This window comes from Equus caballus, chromosome 31 (genome assembly GCF_041296265.1).
Source record: "Equus caballus isolate H_3958 breed thoroughbred chromosome 31, TB-T2T, whole genome shotgun sequence".
Lineage (NCBI taxonomy): Eukaryota > Metazoa > Chordata > Mammalia > Perissodactyla > Equidae > Equus > Equus caballus.
The window spans coordinates 9,331,765-9,354,408 of NC_091714.1; the positions used below are offsets into that span (position 1 = coordinate 9,331,765).

Genomic DNA, 22,644 nt, shown 5'->3' on the forward strand with positions numbered 1-22,644 from the left:
CCTCTAAGAGGTAAAACCCTGGGGCCGGCAGCACGCCGTGGCCAAGTGGTTGAGTTCCAGCGCTCTGCTTCGGCGGCCCAGGGTTTCCCTGGTTTGGATCCTGGGCACGGACATGGCACCGCTCATCAGGCCATGCTGAGGCGGCATCCCACATGCCACAACTAGAAGAACCCACAAGTAAAAAAAAACATGCAACTATGTACTGGGGGGATTTGAGGAGAAAAACCAGGAAAAAAAAAAAAAGAAGATTGGCAACAGTTGTTAGCTCAGGCACCAATCTTTAAAAAACAAAAAGAGGTAAAACCCTATAAAAAATACACGGGAAGGAGAAAAAAGCAATTCACTTGGATGACACTCAATACAGGTGTTGAGAAAGAGGCCAGGTTGTCCCCAAAATGCCTGGAGAAGCAGCCTCCACTGGGCATACGACGCTAACCTTGATCTGTTGCAAGCATTATTGAAGAAAGGAGTTCTAAGGGCAGGCGCCAGCTTCAATTAATAGCTAACCGTTCCATATTGGAGATGGTGTTTCCTCCTTTAGCGGAATTTTCCATTAGACTCGCTGACAATATTTTATGTCAAATAAGTTATAAATTGAGCTGAAAAGTCAAGGCTACCAGGAAGCGATCAAGAAAGGAAGGCCGAATGGAAGTGCCAAGGGCTCACTTTAACACGATCTCCCGTCCTGGCCTGATGGATTACTAAGATGCAGCAGCAAACACGAGCACACTGATGCAACCTTGGAAACTCAGAATTGAAGAAAAGTGAAGCGTTCTTGGCCTTTATTTAATTGCTACATCTGAGGAGAGCAAACCCAACCGCTAAGAGGCTACGCCCGAGAATTTCTTTCCAATGAAGCTTTCCAGGGCCCTGCGTTCAAACAGCTGGAATTATCATTCAAGAACCACGCAGGCAGCCTTTGCAAATGAGGGATCTGCCTTCTGATGGGAAATGTGCCTTTCGTTTCCCGGGCGGGACGCAGTGTCCTGGGCTTTGTTTATTCTCCATATAAACAGCCTGTTTTGAGAACCGTGTGTGAAGCATTTATTACGGCCACAGGTTATGGCAAATTTATTTCCGTCATGAAAGGTTCCGAGTGTGCAGAGGAGGTTAAGAAGAATAAAAACCCTATAACAAAACAAACTCGCCTTCCAAAGTTCTAAATTCCAGATAACGAAAGAGGTGGTGTGAAAACATCGCTAAAGTCCACTTTAAACATCCGAAGTTCTTAAGGAGAGATTAAGTCATGGGAAGAGGAAGCAGAAAATGACAGAGCAATAAACACTTGGTGGCTCAGATATTAGAGGGTAAGTCAGTCAGCAACACGCGTGTCCAGGAAAACGAGGCGCCTGCACAGATTCCTTAATTCTGCCTCAAGTGGAGGAAGCGATGTGGAACTCAAATCCCTAGGATCTATAACAATTACAGGTAGTTTAAGAGGAAGAGAAAACCTCTGCATAGGAAAACCTTGACTCCAAGGCATCCACATCTTCATACTCTCGGGCTTCCAAACTGGGTCTCACCCAGGAGATATTAAACACGCACGTACGTACTGACGTGCAAAGATACCCAGCATACATTTGCATCTCTTTATTTTCTAAATCAATTACATGTGGCTTGGCCCTGAGCCACCAACCTGGCAGAAAATCTGGGCTGAGCCATGCTTTGGGAATTGCTCTTTCTATGAGCCCCCCGGGCTGCCACAGGACCTCCTGGGCCTCAGCAGTCCAGAGAACCAGGGAAAGGACCTGCGGACCGTGACCCACGTGGTCCTCATGCAGGTGGCTTGCACACTTCTCCCCAGCTGAGCTTCAGCATTGAAGATTCAAGCCACGGCTTCCGGGCTGGGCTGGCTACTCCCCGAGGGCACACAACTCCCCACCAAAACATTGCGGGTGCCCAGGGCACAGATCTGCACCTCAACGCCATGGAAACCCCCAAGGCCTAAACTCCAACGTCCTCTCCCTCTCCAGATTGCACCACTCCCCTCTTTCTGTCTAAACAGCAGCCTCCTCCCTCTCTGTGGTGGTGGATGGAGCGTGGGGGCCATTTTGGCCTCATAACTGCCCTCCCCCAACCAGAAAGGTAACAAGACTCTAGCCCAGATATTACAAACTGACACCTGAAGGCCAAATTCTGAGTTGTTTTGGCGACAACTTTGTTTTTATTACTTGCAACACTTTAAAAAGTCTAGAATTTTCACATAAAAACCAAGCTTCCTATCTTCTATTTAAAAATCAGGTGCTCTGGGGGCTGGCCCCGTGGCCGAGTGATTAAGTTCACGCGCTCTGCTGCAGGCGGCCCAGTGTTTCGTTGGTTCGAATCCTGGGCACGGACACGGCACTGCTCATCAAACCACGCTGAGGCAGCGTCCCACATGCCACAACTAGAAGGACCCGCAACGAAGAATATACAACTATGTACCGGGGGGGGGGGGGGCTTTGGGGAGAAAAAGGAAAAAAATAAAATCTTAAAAAAAAAAAAATCAGGTGCTCTGACAACGCCAGGCCCTCATTCCCATATGGCATAGCCGGTTAGAGCTGATGACAGAGGGGACATGCGTTCTCCTCTTTGCCGCAGTCTCCACTACTCCCTAATTTTGCACTAGGGCCACATCATGGACTTACGTTTCCTGCTGTGAGAATTGAATTTTGCAGTCCTTGATCTGGGCCTTAGGACATAAAGCTTTGGCTGCCTTTCTGGAAATGAGAAAAAGAACAGTTACCTTTTCATTCTTTCGGATTTCTCAAAGAACAAGTCAAAACCTAACATTTCAATAGCTTACCCTGTCATTTACCTGTACATATAACTCCTCTCTGATGGCAAGGCACAGGAGAAGCTGAACACCAGCAACCACACGCTTTCCACTTACACTTGGCACACAGCAACCAATCCATCCACGTGTTAAAGAAAAAATCATTCGGATACTTGTTGAAATGGTAAGGCGGACTCTATCCAGGAGAAGTTGCAACAGGCGCGGGGCTCACCGCGATGAGGTTTTGCAGTAGGGGAGAGAGACTGGGTTCCACTCCAGACACAAGGAAGAAGAGTGGGAATCAAGATGCAGGGTGGGGCCAGCGGATGCAAAATCACTAGGAGGAAACCTCACGGGGGAGGGAGATTCCAGCTAAACCCACCTCACAGGATGCTTGCTGAAGGCAGGTCGGGGATCAAATATCAGTCACCTGGGGGCCTGGGGGGGAGGGACCTGGTCAGAAACGAAGGTGATCGGAGGTTGAGGGTGGGGGATTCTGGCTAAGCTGACTTAAGGTCATGCCCAAGGGCAAGGCCTAGCGAAAAAGAGCTCAGAGGAGCGTGACTAGAGTTCGGGCAGGGAGAGAATCCTGTCACACGCCTCCTGTCCTCATAGCCAGCTGTCTCCCTGGAAGACCAGAATGACTGTCACCAGCTGGCGATGTCCGCGGAACACCTGCCCTTTCTCCCGCGATTCAAGGACGAGAATGTGAAAAGTAGGGCAAACGCCAAGAACAGCAGGGTGTGGGTTTGTACAGGCAGCGCTACACGTGACCTACAGCATTAATGGTCCATCCTAACAGCAGAAAGAAGAGACCTAGCCTTGAAGGGACAGGGGACAGGAGATGGGCTCTGCCTCTGTCCACCAAGGGCACGCAACCAGCACAGGTGTTATATCACAGCCCAAGAACTGAAGGTAGGAGGTTGTGATGCCGGCCCTGACATCAGTTCCCCTACATTAAACCCAGCATTGTACGTGGTTAAAACCAAAAGCACTGGGCCCCTTCCCCTGCTTCTCTAAGTTACATTCATATGTAAATAGCCTTTTTTTAAACCTTTGTATCCGTGAACTTCACAGGGAAAATAGATGTTACAAATTCTTAGAGCCCAGGTGGCCTCAGGCTAACATTTTGGCTAGTTAGGGGTCCTTTGAAGTTTGGTTTTCTGGGTTTTTTTGTTTTTGTTTTTGTTTTATGCTTTTTGGTGAGGAAGATTGGCCCTGAGCTAACATCTGTTGCCAATCGTCTTCCTCTTTTTCTTTTTTCCTCCCCAAAGCCCCAGTACATAGTTGTAGATCCTAGCTATAGGTCATTCTGGTTCTTCTCTGTGGGATGCCACCACAGCATGGCTTGACGAGTAGTGTGTAGGTCTGCGCCCAAGAACCAAACCAGCAAACCCTGGGACGCTGAAGCAGATCGTGCAAACTTAACCACTTGGCCACAGGGTCGGCCCCTGAAGTCTTATTACAGGGAAACTGATGTCCAGAGAATATCAAGAAGATGAAACTTTCCAGACCCCAACTCCTCAGCTTCCTGGCACCAGAATCCACCATCCACCATGGCAGCAGACAACCAAGGACACTCACCTGCGGCTTCCCTTACCCGGCCATGTCCCTTCCTGAAAGCAGCCTCACAAGGCCAAACGCAGGTTGGTGGGAAAGCGCCACCCAGCAAGGCCACAGGCTCCCCCTCCTCTACCTAAAACCTCAAAGAAAATCCCCTACCTTCTTTCCTTTGAGGAAAGAGGCAAGGAAAGAGTTTTGTTGAAAGGCAGCCAGATGAGGAGGTGGGAGTTCCCGTTTTTATTTTGGTCTTTCTCTTGTGTGGGAGGTAAAAGAACCTGTTTGTGGCTGGTAACAGTTGTATCACACGTTACAGGAAAAGATGAGAATGCATGCAATTCAAAGGTGGTTGGGGAACCTCCCAACATCCATCGCGTTCCCTTAACCAGAATGATGCAGTCCTAAAGGTACTAGGAAGGGAGTTTTCCAATGTATCTGAACTTCGAGGGAAAGCTGAAATAGGAACAGGTCCCCTTTTGTGGGCACCAGATGCACACCCAGCATGAGAGCTCACCCCAGCGCCTCTGTACAGGGAGCAAAGGACAGGACCATGACCTGCATTGTTCCTTTGATTGAACAGTGTTGAATCTCCATCAATGTTCACAGACCTGCTCGGGAAGCTTCAGGGTGCTGGCGGCATGCAGCAGGCTATGGTGGGAGTCAGGAGGAAGGGCTAGGCTGGAGGTCAACCTCTCAGAGCAGGGAGGTGGTTAAGGCATTGTTTGTAATGGATGGAGGAGCGGGTAGAATAAGAAAGAAATAACAATAACACTAGCGTTTATTACGTTCCTACTCCATAAAAGACTTGTGTAAGGCATTTTGTAAGTATTGTCTTCTTTAATCTTCTCCAAAATGAAGAAGGTGCTATATGATCCTGTAGGGGAGGAAGACATTTCCTCTACCCATTCTGGGTCCTTCTGGCCAGGCTACAAATTAAACTCACATGAGAATCACAGGAGAAAATTAAACAAAGCTTTATAGCAGGTATACATGGGAGAGACCCAGGAAAACTGAGCAACTCACCAAAATGGTGGAAGCTCTCACCTTAAATACCATCCTCAGCTGAAGACAAAGGAGGATGTTGGCGGTGGGGGAGTCAGTGATGGGAAAAGCACAGTAAACAAGAGTAAGGTTATTATGCAGATTTAAGTCCTTGCCTTCTGCACTGATAAGAGTTTCTAGAGATGAGGTCATCCCCCTTCTTCCTGGTACAGAGAGGGAGACACCTTTACAGATGGAGATTTCCCTTACAAACGTAAATGCCTCTTACAAAGGGTAACTTCTACTTTTCAGAGTTTCTCTCATGTCTGCAGTTTTTAAAAGTAATCAGCCCAAAATAGTCCTCATGCCAAAGAGACACATTTTGGGGTGGCCAATTCTGATCCCCCACAGTCCCATCTCACAGGAAGGGACCTGAGGTTAGAAGACAAGTTATGCGACTTGTCCCAGGTTTCAACAGTAGTGAATGGAGAGCTGGGATATGAACCCACGCGATGTGACTCTGGAGCCCGGGAGTCTGGGAATGCCAACCCTTGACGAAAGGACAAAGGAGATGGAAAAATTAGAAGCCAGAGAGACAAAAAGAAAAGCTCCAAGTGAGTGTGTTCCCACAGCCAAGGAACAGAGTTGAAAGAAGGGAGTGAGCAGACGCACAAACCTGCTGAAGGCTCTGGCTGGAGAAGGCCTTGGAACCAGCCACAAGGACGGCAGTGGAGGAGGAGAACTTTCAGTGGAGCAGAGAGGGCAGAAGCCACACTGCAGGGTGATGAGGAAGGAATGGATGATGAGGAAGTATAGATGGGGAGGGCAGAGACACCTTTTCCGAGAAGCTGGTCTGTGGAATAAAGATCAACGTTAACAAACCCCTTCAACATGTAATTTCACCATTAGGCCAAATAGAGGAGAGTTGAAAGGCACCAGGAGCCCAGTCCAAAGGTCACCAGCCCACAACATGCAGCAGGCTCTCCGTGGCTTGGACCATCCCATTCCAACTCTGCCCCCTTCTCCTGAGCATCAACTGCATTGCCAGAATAACACCTACCCGGATCATACATCTGAGGTCGCCTTCCGGGTCACCAATGTGTTGGAAGTACATTTGCAAGTCTAATCTGGTCAGCCACGTGTGGCAACCCTACACATGAACAAAGAATGTCCTGTGACCATCATCAGGTTCGCTGATGTTCCACTAACTGCAGTAACCAGCTCTCTGCATTGCTTCTAAAGGCTTCCGTCCGTCCACTGAGGACATTCTCCACAAATGCACCGTGTGAGCGATGCGTTTTTGCCTTTGAAACATCTTTCACGTTTACAAATCCCAGCTCCCAGACCCTTGACCTGAAGTGTGTTTGTTTGTCTTTAGAAAGCAGCCGTTATTAACAAAATGCGCACACAAAGATGGACAGCAATTTGCTTTCGAGAGCCCTCACAAGAGGCTAGCTCCTCTCTGTCCAGCTCCTGCACTTCCAAAGCAAGCTGCAATTTGGGGCATTAGTCTTATAGAGACCAGGATACATAAGAAAGTCAGGGAAAGGAGAAACGTGATTTATTCTCTTTTTCCCCCACCGTCGGGCTACCCGAATTTCTAAGGGTAGAGACATGCTCAGATTTTTCCTGGGGGGAAAACAGCAAGAAATTCTATATATATATAGACTATCTATATGTTCAATTTTTAGCAAGAAATTCAATCAGAAGTCATGATAATGACATATCAGTGGAGAGGAGATTCTCTTTCTTTCTTCAATCCTCATAGCCCTCTTCTCCTCAAAGAAGTCCACAGAGCTAGAAAGATATAGGAGACAAAAGAGGTAAAGAAAAATCTAGGATAGGGGCCGGCTCCGTGGCCGAGTGGTTAAGTTCGCGCGCTCTGCAGCGGCCCAGGGTTTGGATCCTGGGTGCAGACATGGCACTGCTCATCAGGCCACGTTGAGGCGGCATCCCATGATCCACAACTAGAAGGACCTGCAACTAAGATATACAACTATGTACTGGGGGCGGGAGGGAGGGGAGTTGGAGAGATAAAGCAGAAAAAAAAAAAAAAAAGAGAAAAAAAAAAGAAAAATCTAGGACAAAAACAAAAAAAAAGTGGAAAACCTGCCAGCAGTGTTCTTGAATACTAAACGAAGCTCGAATCAATCAAACACTTTGAAAGTGAGTCCTAAAGCCAATCTTTTCTTTTTCAGTAAAAAGAAAATGTCTACAGTCTCACATTTTACGGAACAAGGGTGAAATAGAATTGAAAATGAAAATTCAAAGGTATTTTACACCTAACTGAAGCAATCAAAAATTTAGGGAAGTGAAAGTAGCTTAAAATAGGCTTCCTTCATTCTTTTTCTTAAACGTTTTCTGAGCATTGAGCTGGAGAAAGGATTGAACACAAAGGAGGGAGGTTGTTCTCTAATCAGCTGTCCGTGAGAATCGTCGGGGAAAGTTGCGGACCGAGAGGAGGAGGCGGGCGTTTGGGGCACAGGCCGGGGGTGCTACTGCCGCCCAGCCTGGGTACCTCCACGTCTCCGTGGCCGCTGCTTTTCATGCTCGAAACCCCCTTCCCTAGGCAAACTGCTCTCCCGACGCACAGCTCTGGAGTGGTGGGTCAAACGCCCCCCAGCCTTCCTGGGCTCCGTTGCTGCTAAACCTTTTTAGATGTTAATTTCATGATTCACTCAAAGGCTTTCAAAAGAAAGAGGCCTTTAAGTAAAGAAAGAATCAAATGAATTTTAAAGACCTGGCGAGTAGATTCGGGATCAGTCTGTGGAAAGGTAGGAAAGCATGCGGCCCAACTGGTTTGGCTTGGAACTGAAACCACACAGAGGAGAAGATGTTTACAATACAGGGAGGCGTCACTTCCAGAAGGGAACTGAGCAAGGGGACCATTTCCCAGTGTGGTTTATTTATCTCCAGAGATTTCACAGGAGACTGGAAAGGATCGTCACATGATTACTACCTACATCTAAATATTTAAGATCCGTATCAAAGCAGTGGAAGTTCCCTGTGATTGAACGTAGTCCATTAAGTTTCAGTGGGGAACGATTTTTCAACAGTCTTGCCCAAGACTCAGAATTTTGGATGACTTTCACACTTAGCTTTACCGTGGAATTTTTTTTTTTTTTCCATTTGGAAGATTTAAGTGTTTAACAAGTATTTGCTGGGGAAGGGACTAACAAGAGCACTGATGAGCCACACAAGGATCTGTTTACACACTCGACTGCTGAGACGGAGGCAACAGGCAGAGGAGGGGCATCTTCTCAGGGGAGAAGGTAAAGATCCAACAGGGTGGCTGTCCCAGGGACCAGAGCAGTTCAGCCACCCCACCCGCGAGGCCCGACAAAGGCAGGGGGGCCTCAAATGGCTTTTCTTTTCTTTCTTCATTTTTTTTAAAAAATAAATATTTCAAACATACTCAAAGGCATAAAAAGTAATACAATCAACACCTGTTATTCCCCACCTCTCAGTTTAAGAAATAAAACATTTCACGAATAGTTCCCAGGGTGGCCCTAACCCTAATCTAATTCCCTTCCCTCCCTTCAAGAAGCAACTCCTATCTTTGAATTGAGTGTCCTCATTTCCATGGACCTCTTCTACTAACTGTGCATATATTATGTAGGGGAGGAAGACCAATCCTCTACAGTCTCTAGGTTCTTCTGGCTGGGCTGCGAATTAAATTGACACGATGGGGCTCGCCTGGTGGCGCAGTGGTTAAGTTCCTATGTTCCACTTCACCGGCCCAGGGCTTTCAGTTTGGATCCTGGGTGCGGACCTATGCACCACTTGTCAAGCCACACTGTGGCAGGTGTCCCACATATAAAGTAGAGGAAGATGGGCTAAGGGTCAGTCTTCCTCAGAAAAAAGAGGAGGATTGGTGGCGGATGTTAGCTCAGGGCTAATCTTCCTTAAAAAAAAAAAAAAAAGAAAAGAAAGAAAGAAATTGACCTGAGACAGAATAACAGGAGAAAATCAAACACAGCTTTATAACATGTATACATGGGCGAAACCCAGGAAAACTGAGCAACTCACCAAAATAGCTGAGCTGTTACCTTAAATATCATCTTTAGCTAAAGACAAAGGAGGATGTTGGTGGTGGGGGAGTCAGGTGAGATTACCAGAAAAGCACAGTAAACATGATTAGATTATTATGCAGATTTAAGTCCTTGCCTTCCGCATTGATAAGAGTTTCTAGAGATAAGGTCATCCCCCTCTTCCTGGTACAGAGGGGGAGACACCTTTACAGATGATTTCCCTTACAAATGGAAATGTCTCTTACAAGCTGTAACTTCTACTCTTCAGAGCTTCTCCCCTGTCTGCAGTTTCTTAAAAGGAACCAGCCCAAAATAATCTTCATGCCAAATAGACGCATCTTGGGGTGGCCAATTCCAGTCTCCCACAATTACTAAACTCTATTTAGGTATTATTATGTACATTTAAAGCTTCATATGAATGTAAGACTGCAGGGCTGCCCAAAGGTGTATGGGTTGGTTCCTAGGCGAGTATTTTTTTGTGGAGTCTCTGTTGCCCAAAATACTGTGTCAGCACCATACTGGCAGCCCAGTCCTATTCTATGCCATGAAAGGAAAACCATAGCAGCCAGCAGGAGCTGACAGTTCACAATCTTTTCTGGAAACTAGGCTTGGCACATGAAGGCACAGGCCAGAGCTTCTCAGGGCTTCTGGTCAACCTAACGTGCTATGCAGGGGGCTGGAGGGAGAGCAGGTCCATCCAGGTGTCTGTCCAAGTTCAGAACACACTGCCCAGACAGCAGCCAGCCCCAGCTGGTCCCAGGCACTGGAGGGGGAGGCAGGCAATTTCAAGAAAGGTGCTCTGAAGTACAGGAACTCCTAGACAGGGGGACCCAGCACAGGGGCCCCACTTTAAGATCAGTACTGGTATACCATATGTATACTTCTGCACTTCACATTTCCCACTCAACCTTGTGTGATCTATCCATGTTGACCACCATACTCAAGTTTGTTCATTTTCATTGCGATTTAGTATTCCTTTATATGAATAGCCAACAATCTATTTACCCATTCTCCTGATCATGGACATTTGTTTCCATTCCACTATAAAAGAATGATACTTAAGGTATTCCTATACATGTCTCCTTGTCATGTGCAAGGGTGGTGTGTCCAGAGTACACACCTAAAGGATTACTGGATCTTACCATATGTATATTTCCAAATTGTTCTACCAAGTGGGTACCAACTTACACTCTCAATGGTGCAAACGGCTTCATATTCATACCAATAGTTGGTAGCATTAGATTTTGAATTTTCACCAATCTGAAGGGTGCGAAATGTTTCATTGTGGTTTTAATGTTCATTTTCCTGATTACTAGTAATTTTTTTAATTATTATTATTTTTTTATTGAATTAGTGATAGGTTACAATCTTGTGAAATTTCAGTAGTACATTATTGTTTGTCAGTCGTGTTGTAGGTGCACCACTTCTCCCTTTGTGCCCACCCCTCCACCCCCAGTTTCCCCTGGTAGCCACTAATCTGTTCTCTTGTCTACATTTTTAAATTCCTCATATGAGTGGAGTCATACAGAGATTGTCCTTCTCTAATTGGCTTATTTCACTTAACATAATTCCCTCAAGGTCCATCCATGTTGTTGCAAATGGGACGATTTTGTTCTGTTTTACAGCTGAGTAGTATTCCATTGTATATATGTACCACATCTTCTTTATCCATTCATCTGTTGATGGGCACTTAGGTTGCTTCCATGTCTTGGCTATTGTAAATAATGCTGCAATGAACATTGGGGTGCATGGGACTTTTGGAATTTCTGACTTCAAGCTCTTTGGGTAGATACCCAGTAGTGGGATAGCTGGGTCGTGTGGTAGTTCTATTTTTAATTTTTTGAGGAATCTCCATACTGTTTTCCATAGTGGCTGCACCAGTTTGCATTCCCACCAGCAGTATATGAGGGTTCCTTTTTCTCCACAACCTCTCCAACATTTGTTACTATTAGTTTTAGATATTTTTGTCATTCTAATGGGTGTAAGGTGATATCTTAGTGTAGTTTTGATTTGCATTTCCCTGATGATCAGCAATGATGAACATCTTTTCGTGTGCCTATTGGCCATCTGTATATCTTCTTTGTAGAAATGTCTGTTCATGTCTCCAGCCCATTTTTTAATCGGGTTGTTTGATTTTTTTGTTGTTGAGTTGTGTGAGTTCTTTATATATTATGGATATTAAGCCTTTGTCAGATATATGACTTGAAAATATTTTTTCCCAGTTAGTGGGTTGTTTTTTTGTTTCAATCCTGTTTTCATTTGCCTTGAAGAAGCTCTTTAGTCTGATGAAGTCCCATTTGTTTATTCTTTCTATTGTTTCCCTTCTCTGAGAAGACATGGTGTCCGAAAAGATCCTTTTAATACTGATGTCAAAGAGTGTACTGCCTACATTTTCTTCTAGAAGCCTTATGGTTTCAGGTCTCACCTTTAGGTCTTTGATCCATTTTGAGTTTATTTTGGTGAATGGTGAGAAAGAATGGTCAATTTTCATTCTTTTACATGTGGCTTTCCAGTTTTCCCAGCACCATTTGTTGAAAACACTTTCTTTTCTCCATTGTATGCCCTTGGCTCCTTTTACTAGTAATTGTTTTAATGTTAATTTACCATTTAGTTTTCTCCTTCAGTGAAGTGCCTGTCTTCCTATGAGGTTGTGTGTCTTTTCTATTAATCTTAGATCTTCATATATTTTCTATATTAACCTTCCTGCAACCTCAAGGTTAATTTACCTGTGGGTAAAATATGTTGCACATACCTTCTCAGAGTCAACGGCTTATCTTTTTACTCTTTAATCTCATCTTTTGATGCAAAGTTTTTAAATTTACTATGAGTGAAATTATCAGTCTTTCTCTTGTTATTTATGCTTTTTGTGACTCGTAAGAAATCTTTCCGAGTTCATAACTATTTTCTTCTTAAAGCTTTATCTTTGCTATTTAGCTCTTTAGTCCACCCTGGAACTGATTTGTGTTTATAGTGTGAAGATTCAGTCTGATTTTTTCCCATCTGAATAACCAATTGTCTGGACACCATTCTGTCCTCTCTGATTTTCCATGCCCTCTGATGTTTATCAAATTTCCATGTATGCATGCGCATTTTTCTGTGCTTTTCACTCTAAACCATTCATCTATTTGTCCGTGTCTTCACCAATACCACTCTGCATTATTAGGCCTTTATAACAAATAGTTATACCTAGTAGAATAATCCCAGACGTCGTGCTTCTTCAAACCTAGTTACTCTGGCTCTTTGCTTTTCTACAGAAATGTAAAATCAGCTTGTCAAGACCCAAGAAAACCCTGGTTGGGACTTTGATTAGATTTGAGTTGGAATTGAATTTATAGATCAATTTGGAGAGAATGGATATCTTTATGAAAGTGTGTCTTCCTATTTGCCTGGTATTTATTTTGTCGTTCTTTTACTTTCAACTTTTTGTTGTCTCTTGTAGACGGCATACAGGTAGATGTGTTAAAAATGAATCTGAAAATCTGTCTTAAGGGGCAAGTGCTGTCGATCAACATTCACTATTATTGTTGTTGATGTATTTGGAATTATTTCCTATTTTGTCCTTTTACCCTGCTTATTCTGTGCTTCTACTTTTTTCTCTTTCTTTGTCTTATTGATTGATTGAAAGGTTTTATTTAGTTGTTTTTCCTCCCTTTGAGTTCAAATGTACATACTTTAATTCTGTGATTCTCAAATTTTAGTGGCGTCAGAAACACCTGCAGAGCTTGTTAAAACACAGATTGGCAGGGGCCGGCCCGGTGGCACACGGTTAAGTGTGCACGTTCTGCTTTGGCGGCCGGGGGTTTGCTGGTTCGGATCCCGGGTGTGGACATGGCACTGCTTGGCAAGCCAAGCTGTGGTCGGCATCCCACACATAAAGTAGAGGAAGATGGGCATGGATGTTAGCTCAGGGCCAGTCTTCCTCAGCAAAAGGAGGAGGACTGGCAGCAGATGTTAGCTCAGGGCTAATCTTCCTCAGCAAAAAGAGGATTGGCAGCAGTTAGCTCAGGGCTAATCTTCCTCAAAAAAAAAAGAAAAAAAGAAAAAAACAGATTGGCAGAGTTTCTGATTTAGATTTCTGGAATAGAGCCCAAGAATTTGCATTTCTAAAAAATTCCCCGATAATGCTAATAATGCTGGTCCAGGGAGCACACTTCAAGAAATACTGCACTAATTCTATTCTTTTAGTGGTTAGCCTTTGATTTTTAACATTCATAATTAACAAAGTATAAAATTAATAATTATCTTTACTATTCTTCCTAAAAATATGAAGACCTTAAAATATTTTAACTGTAATTTTCCCTTTCCCATCTTACATGTTTTTGTGATCCAGGATTTTAATTTTGTTTTTTAACCCCCAAATCAGATATTATTATTATTATTATTATTATTATTAGATTTAGGTTGGTGAACATTTTCACATACATTTACCCATTCCTTTGCTCAGTTTTCCTTATTGCATTTCTGAACTTCCTTCTGGAATTATTTTCCTTCTATATGAATTATTTCCTTTAGAAGATCTTTATATGAGGATCTGTTGGTAGTAATTGCTCACTTTTTTTTTTAAAAAGATTTTATTTTTTCCTTTTTCTCCACAAAGCCCCCCGATACATAGTTGTATATTCTTAGTTGTGGGTCCTTCTAGTTGTGGCATGTGGGACGCCGCCTCAGCATGGCCTGACGAGTGGTGCCATTTGGGGTACTGGTAATGTTCTGTTTCTTATTATGGGTGTTGGTTACACAGATGTGTTCAGACTGTGAAAATTCATCAGGCTATATACGTTTAATTTGGCACTTTTTGTATGCATATTATATGATTATATTACATAATCTCTCTTATTCCTTTCTTCTGTATATTTTTAAATTTAACCAAATATTTTAGGCATATTTATTTTATATTCTGCATTTGATAAACCCAGTATCTTAACTTCTTAGGAGTTTTTGCTAACTCTAATTTATGGGGACTTGTTTCTTCACGTGTTTTTAAATTTTGGAATGAGAGCTTAAGTTCAGCTGGGGTTTATCTGCGGGAATCCTATGAGGCCGAGGTTGAGACTATGTCCCTCCAGAAAGATCTGCATTGCTTCGGTCCGGTGTCCAGAATTGATGCCAACTCAGGATCATAAAATTAACTTCTCGGATCACTCACTATAGATTCAAACCTCAAACTCCAAAACCACGCAAGTAGAGATATGTAGTTACAAACGCTTGCAAGCCATTTTACCCCACTCAGAGCATGAGCAAAGACAAATTTTCTTGTTATTTTTCTTTGTTAAAGGTCCAATTTTTTTTTTTTTCCTTTTATTCAGTCCATTCTTTCCCAGAGGATGCAGCCCTTTGAGGGCCTTGGAACCAGGCGGAGTTCTCAGTTTCACCTCCCTAACTTGCAGGTGTCTCTCCAGAGCATGGTCTACGGAGCCCACAGGGCTATCCAAGCATGTAGATTACCAGATTGGCAAATACCCCCAGCATGGCGGTAACTTCAGCATTTGCTGACAACTCCAATTTCCAGCTCTCTTTCCACTTGTGACCTCTGGGAATTTCCTTGACCTTCTGACCTCAAGTGAGTATTTAAAAGGATGTTTGTTACATTTAACCTGGCATTTCTAGGTATTTGTATTTGGGTTGTTTTCACGGTGTAGTTGTTTGTTCCGGTGGTAGGATTAGCAGAGGTTCTAGTCTAGTTAACAGCATGGTGTGTCTTGGCAGCGGGGCACAGGGCATCAGTTTTTGCTGGTGAAGCTCTGGCAGATCTGGCTCAGCTCAAGGGTCAACAGCTGTGGCAGCAGTTGCCCAACGTCTAGAGTGAAGCCGACTGCAGCAAGAGCAGCAGGCTCCTGGGCGCCAGCGCCGCTGCTGTTCTCAGAGTCATTCTTGGAAGCCCAGCACGTCCCCCTCTGCCAGCTCTTGCAGAGATTTTGTGAGAAGCAAATTCCCTTTGTCAAAGCTTTCTCCCTAAAATAGGAGTGGTTTCTGTTACCTACAACTGAGTCCTACCTGACACAGACATCAGCAGTCTAAACAAAAGTGAGGAATAAAGATATGTAAAAGGATTTGACCATATTTGTAATTGAAGAAATGCAAATTAAAATGATACCTTTTAAACATTTTTTATTATTTTTTCAGATACATTTCATCTATTACATTGGCAAATATTCAAAATATAATACCCAGTAATGGTAAAGATTTAAGGGAACAGACGCTCATTCACTGTTGCTGATGATATAAAATTAGTACAACCTTTCTGTAAAACCAAGCTTTAAGAACGTGTATGACCTTTGACCTGGTGATTCTCCTTCCAAGAGTTTATCCTAAAGGAATAATTACGGATGTGCACAAAGATTTATTTACAAGAATGTTCAATGAATTTTTTTTTTTTTTTGAGGAAGATTAGCCCTGAGCTAACCACTGCCAGTCCTCCTCCTTTTGCTGAGGAAGACTGGCCCTGAGCTAACATCCATGCCCATCTTCCTCTACTTTATACGTGGGACGCCTACCACAGCATGGCTTTTGCCGATCAGTGCCATGTCTGCACCCAGGATCCGAACCGGCAAACACCGGGCCGCTGAGAAGCAGAAGGTGTGCACTTAACCGCTGCGCCACTGGGATAGCCCCTGTATTTTTTAAAAAAGAAAATGATCTCATGTTCAACAACTAAGGTCTGGTCAAATACATTATGGCACATACATAATATAGAACATTATCCAGACTTTTAAAAACCTGTAGTAGAATGCTAATGACAAGAGAAACTTGCCAACATATTGAATGAAAAGATCAGTTATAAACAATGTACACAAGAAGATTTTATTTTTGGTCAAATAAGAGGTTGATAATATTGTCAAAATATTAACAAAGAATACGGATGAATCTCACGGACATTATTTTGAAGAAGCCAGACATAAAAAACTACATGTTGAAATAAACCAAAATGGTGTTTACCTTTACATGTATAGGAGGAGGAAGAATGAATATTCACTGGGAAGGAACACAAGCAAAACTTCTAGGGTGCTGGAAACGTTTTATATCTTGAGCTTGGATGTAGTCACACAGGTGCCCACAAATGTAAAACTTTATTGAGCTAGGAACTTAAGATGAGTGTTGTTCATGTACTTTATTGTCTGCATGTTAAATCTCATAAAAACTAAAATCTTTCTGCCCCCAAACACCACTACCATCATACTGGAGCAGATGGTCGGTCATGTGTTGGCTGTCTGGAGAGCGTAGGACAAAGGAGTCATCTGAGTGGCAGCAGAGCTAACACTCAGGGGTCTCCAGCTTCTTCCAGTCCACATTCCTGCCTGAGCGGAGCCCAGGGCTGTCCCAGCTGCCCTGCCTTTAGAGTCCAGTGAGGGCTTTCCTGAGGTCATCGGCAATGTCCATCTTTACACTGAGCCTTGGCTTGGTCTCTGTCCCTACCCATGTGGATGACCTCATCTTGAATCATCCTAGGGCATGAAAAAGGCAGAGAAGGATATGCCCAAGGAGAGGAGGGGAATGGAGGTAAGAGGTGGGGAGCACAGATACTGAAAGCACCTAGTTCAAGGAATTCCTAAGCAGAGACAGTAGTTAAATATCTCCCATTGCAAAAGTATAAAGGAAGGAGGAGAGGAACGGAAGGAGGGAAGGAAGGATGGGAGGAAGGAAAGAAAGAAAAGGAAGGAAGGGAAGGAGGGCGGGAGGAACATAAAAGACAATAACACACACTCAAATATGATAGAGTTAGGGATGATTTTTATTTTTTGCTTGTCTGTAGTTTCTACATTTTTTATTTTTACAACAAATGTGTATTATTTTGCAATAAGAGCAAGAGGGTGTTTTGTTTGTACTTTACAGTACTTAAACTACACGCCATAGTAGAAAGTACACAATACCCACCAGTTCCCAGCAGGTCCTGTTCACTTTTGATCTTAGGTCAATTCACCCTGGTCTTAGGTGATCTTGGGTCAACCCACCCTGGTCTATGATCATCTTGGGTAATTTATCACCTTTAGGATTGTGCAATAAACATGATTTTGTTGGGAATCTTTTTTCTTGATAACAAATTATGAAAGAGGCAGCCAAGAAAGGGAATGTGCCCTGGCACACATCTAGGCAGCATGCGCTGGATTCTCTCCAGCACTACACACAAGGTGGATCCTGGGCACAGGGCCGCGCAGGAGGGAGGGGGTTACCTCAGGCCACCAGGGCCTGGGCTTTCCATGCTCCTCCTCCCTTTCAACACTTGTTCCCAGGAAAGGCTCTGTAGACTCTTTCAGATTGAGTTTAAAAGCACTTAGAGCTCAGAGCCCTTAGGAGGCTCAGAATCTAAGGTGAGATTCTCTGGTTGTAGATTTCTGCAGAAAGGATCAACTGGTGCACAGATGTGTTACTGGTAGGCTGGGAAGCCTGCGTAACACCTTTAACATCAGTCCACACGAGCTGCACCCTATTCTGCTGCTCTAAGACCCTGACCCAACTCCACTTCCCACTCCAGTCACTGCTCTTACTTGTTCCTGCTTGGAATGGCCGGGGGTCGCTGACACAATTTAAAATCATGTCAGCATTGATTCAACCCCATTCTACACTCAGACTGGTGAACAAGTGCTACTGAAGAGACAGTCTGAGGTGGCCTGGGATGCCCAAGGGGCATCTCTGGGGGAGGTGGGCTTACTAAATTCTGGAAAGATGCAAGCAGTTGGGACAGGCAGGGAGACAGTCTGCAAGGGCTCAGAGGCAGGAAAATGACGAAACTCATCTGGCCAGAGCAGAGAATGTAGGTGGAGCTCTTTTTCCCCAGAGTGTACATAGACGCTCAAGATACATTTATTGACAGGCTGGATGGGATGGGAGGATATGAAAGAGTGAGCTGATTAATTTGGATTATATCTTGTAAGTGAGAGGGAGTCAAATGCTCTGAGCAGCCCAGTGATAAGCTGAAAATGTACTTTAGGAAGATGGACGGATCTGCACAGGATGGATAAGGAAGGGAGAGTTGGTGATGAGGAAGCTAGGCTGTATGCTACTCCCCAGGAGAGAAAGGACTTAAGGAGGCAACCAGGAAAACAGACATTGCGAAATAAGAATCATTGGATTTTAGTGCCTAGTTGGACATGAGGGGTTCAAATGAGGGACGAATGGAAGTTGGTGCTGATGTATAAACCTGGGGAATGTTGATTCACTGCCCCTTCCCATTCGTTCACTCACTGAACATCAGCTGAGCACTTACTATGTGGCAGTCCCCGTGCAAAGAGCTAGAGATGGAAAAGATGGGCAAGAGAGAGCGTCTGCTCAAGAAGCTCATAGCCCGTTGCAAGAGAAGATAGAGTCAACAGTTGTAAAAATGATGCGCAGATGCAGGGCTGGCACTTGGCCCAGGGTAATGGGAGAGTCTTCAATGTCTCATGACAGGCACCGCCATCAACATTAACACCTCTCCCCCATGCCGGCTCACTCTGCCATGGCTTTAGATAGACTAGAAAAGTCCCACTGGGCTGGGGGTGGAATGTCTGGGACCTGTGGGAAGGAGAGCACTGTAGATGGGACGGCCTCCCTTTCCTGAGCCCAGGGTGTGGTGGGTGGACCCCTACAGTATCAGGTTACATCCCTGCTTAGCTTCTCACCTACCTTCCTCCCACTATTCTGCAGATAACGCGGGGAATCCTGGATGTTGGAGTTGGAAAAGAAAATTTCGTATACACAATTTCATTTTGTAGATGAAGAAACTTCCCTGGCAGTGTTTCTTGTTCTTCATACCTCTCCACTTGCTCTCACCAACAAAACTTAAGTATGCTGGGTCATCAGAAAGCTAAGTGATAAATACACAATAATGTGTTAATGAAGTCCCAGAATGGTGTTAAGAGCTGGTAATCACTTAATGTGTTTTTCCTTCCAAGGTAATTTTATAACAGAAAGTTCTTAAACACCCTTAACAAAAAACAGGAGGGAATGCATGTCCCCAGGTGGATTGCATCAGATAAGAGCAGAAGAGGGTTAATGGGCCATACTCGAGGGAATTGAGAACTCCGATTAATTCTCCAAACCTAGCTTGCTGCCTCTGTGGCCTTCTACGCATGCAGCTGACCCTGTACATTCAAATTCTTCTCACATGGACCAAGCTGATGGATGTATGATCTAATTAGGAGAAACAGGCAGGTGGGAAGTAACAGTGATGAAGGCAAGAGGACACCAAAGAAGCACAAGACAGGAGTGATGATAATCCTCTACTCTTCTCTCATAATTATCAGAATTTGAAATTATTTCACAAGCAATGTATGGTATTTAATGTCAGTTGCATATCAGAGATTTAGGTCAGTGATTTGGAGCCAGAAACCCTGAGAAGCATTAAAAGATGCCCCCCCCCACCCCCGCTCCCAGTGCTGACACTGATGAGCTGGGACCCACCTCCCCATGGCAGGTTGATGGTGTTCTCCAGTCCTCTGGCCTGACTTCCTCTCCAAACAGAGTACAATGTGTGCACTGCACAAAGGCCCAGCCAAGGGGACAGAGGCTGAAATCCAGCTCATGCTCAGCTCACCAAACCCTGAGTCATGGCCAGGTCTACACCAGTCCAGAGAAAAGAGCATCTTTTTTTAGTGGTCTGACCAAAGTAGTGTCTGCTTCTAATCTGAACAAAGGCATATATATTTTAGGGGCATCTATATACCTCTGGCCTCTGAAGCCTATAAAAGACTGCATTATGTCTTTAGAAATAAGCAAGGTACCCTCAGTCCCTCCAAGGGCCCACGTTAGAGCATGCCAAACAAAATCAGTACTGAATTGAAGAGAACACAGTGGAGAGGAAGCCCCCTCATCCTTCCACGTCCTTTGAGGAGTGTCCACCATCACCACCTCTATTCACCATTGTCCTGGAGGCCCTGACACTGCAGTAAGGCAAGAAAACAAAATGAAAGCTACAAAGACGAGACAGGGAGGAGTAAAACTGTATTTGCAGATGGCATGATTATAAACATAGAAAAAATAAACAAGTTATCAGAATTAACAAATTCACCAAAGTCACTGGCCATAAGGTCAATATACAAAAATCAATCATATTTCCATATATCAACAACAAAAAATTTGAAAATGAAAAAACGTAGCTACCACTTATAATAGCATCAAAAATACAAATACCTAGGAATAAATCTAACAACAAAAGGTACCTAATCTCTATGCTTGTAACTGTAAGACATTTCTTAGAGAAACTAAAGAATATCTAAGTAAACAGATATTCCAACATAAAGGAGGAAAAGTAAAGGGATCGACATGGTGGTAACATCTCTACATTTCACTTGAAGTGATAAAATATTAGTTCTAATTAGACTGTGAAATGTTAAGTATGCACATTATTATAATCCTTGGAGCAACCACTAAAAATATGTACAGAGATATAATTTAAAAACACAATAGAACATTAAAATGAAATACTAAAAAATAAATAATTGAAAACAAAGCAGAAAAGAGAAAATGAATGTAAAACAGAGGGAACAAACAGAAATGAAATAATAAAATAAAAAATAACCTAAATCCAGATATATCAATAACTACATTAAATGTAAATGATCTAAACCAGGATTCAGCAAATTTTTTCAATAAAGTGCCAGACAATAAATATCTGGGGATTTCTCAGTCATCTGGTCTCTGTTGCAACTACTCAATTCTGGTTTTGTAGGGAAAAGTAGCCATAGAAAAGACATAAACGAGTGGGCATGGCTGTGTTTCAATAAAACTTTATTTAAAAAAATACACAGCTGGCCAGATTTGACCCACAGGCATAGTTTGCTCAACACACCAATTAAAAGATAAAAGATTTTCAGAGTGGATAATAAAACAAGACCAAATCATATGCCATCTACAAAACGAAAGGCACACACACAAACACACAACCCATCTTAAATATAAGAATGTAAGTGGGTTAACAATAAAAGGATGGAAACAGACATGTCATGCAAACTGACCAAGATAAAGCTGACATAGCCAGGTTAATATCAGACCAAAGTAGAGTTCAGAGCAAGAAAAATTACCAGGGATAAAGAGGGACATCATTGTTCAAAGATGGTTCTCCAAAGGCTCTCACATTTCTGAACATCTTGTGAGCAGTGGCAACGACTGTCTTGGATCTGGACTCTCTTTTCAAGGATGTTTGTATAGTCAACAGCATTGGAAAAAGCAAGCGCTTCCCTCTGGAGCAACAGGCTGCTTTGCCTGCAGTCTAGTATAAGAACAATAGTGTCTCCCTTTGGAGCAAAGGTCGGGAAGGTTTGCTGCCCGTTATTAAAGATTTGGGTTCCCCAATCTCAGAGATCCTCTGGGGTGATGTAATCCTCTGCATGTGCATCCTGTGGGAAATGGGGCTCAAGAAACTGGCGCAAATGCTGACACTGTGGCTACTGCTCTTGTAGTTAATAAAGTCCTGTGTCACTGACCCAGGAGCCTATGTCTTCTGCCAGCATCCATGAAAATGTGGCAGGCTAACTTGTTAGCTTGCAACTAGGGTAAAACTTCAGACCCTTCACTGTCCTTCAAATGATAAAAGGGTCCCCAAGATAACACAGCCTTTCTAAATGTCTATGCACCTGACAACAGAGCTTCAAAATACATGCAGCAAAAAATGGTAAAACTTAAAGGAGAAATGGACACATCCACAATTATAGGTAGAGAGTTCACCACTCCTCTCTCAGTAAGCAAGAGAAAGACAGAAAATCAGCAAGGATACAGAACTGAAAAACCTGACTCAACTACCCTGATTGATATTTGTAGAATATTTCACCTGATACATTCTTCCCAGGAACATTCATCAAAATATCCACCAATATCCAGGATCATAAAACAAAACTTGATAAATTTAAAAGAACTGAAATCCACAAAGTATGTTCTATCACCACAACGGAAAGCAGAAACCGATAAGAGAAAAATAGCTGGAAAACCTCCAAACTTAAAAATTCATCAGCAGAACTTCTGGTCTCAGCTCTCCTGGGGGCCCAGTCTTAGAGGGGTCCCACACTTTCCTGGGTTTATCTCCAGGAGCCTCACCATGGTTTCAGCAGGTGAAGGGGAAAAGTAACTATTCTGAAAAACACCCAGAGAGGTCTCCACAGCCCAGGCCTGCCTTCTAGGGGAAACTACTTTCCCAGACTCTTGTCTCACTTGGAGGAATGGCAATTAGCCCACTCCAGCCCCCTCTGGGCTTCCTGTCTCAGGTAAGGGAAGAAAAAAAAAAGGGCTCAGAACTGGCTCTGAAGGTCACAGCCCAAGGACTCAGGCCCACTGAAAAACTGAGATTCAATCACAGGGTTAGAGAACACCTTTCTTCTCTCACATCTTACATCAGCAGGGCTCCAGTAG

The 22,644-nt window shown here is 43.7% G+C and overlaps 1 long non-coding RNA gene across 1 annotated transcript; it reads left to right on the forward strand.

Annotated features, from left to right (window-relative positions):
• Window positions 1-7,692: 7,692 nt before the first annotated feature.
• On the forward strand, window positions 7,693-19,499 carry LOC138921704 (uncharacterized). The gene is made up of 3 exons (XR_011434510.1): window positions 7,693-8,568; window positions 14,715-14,887; window positions 15,451-19,499. It is a non-coding gene; the product is annotated as an uncharacterized lncRNA (long non-coding RNA).
• The last annotated feature ends 3,145 nt before the right edge of the window (window positions 19,500-22,644 follow it).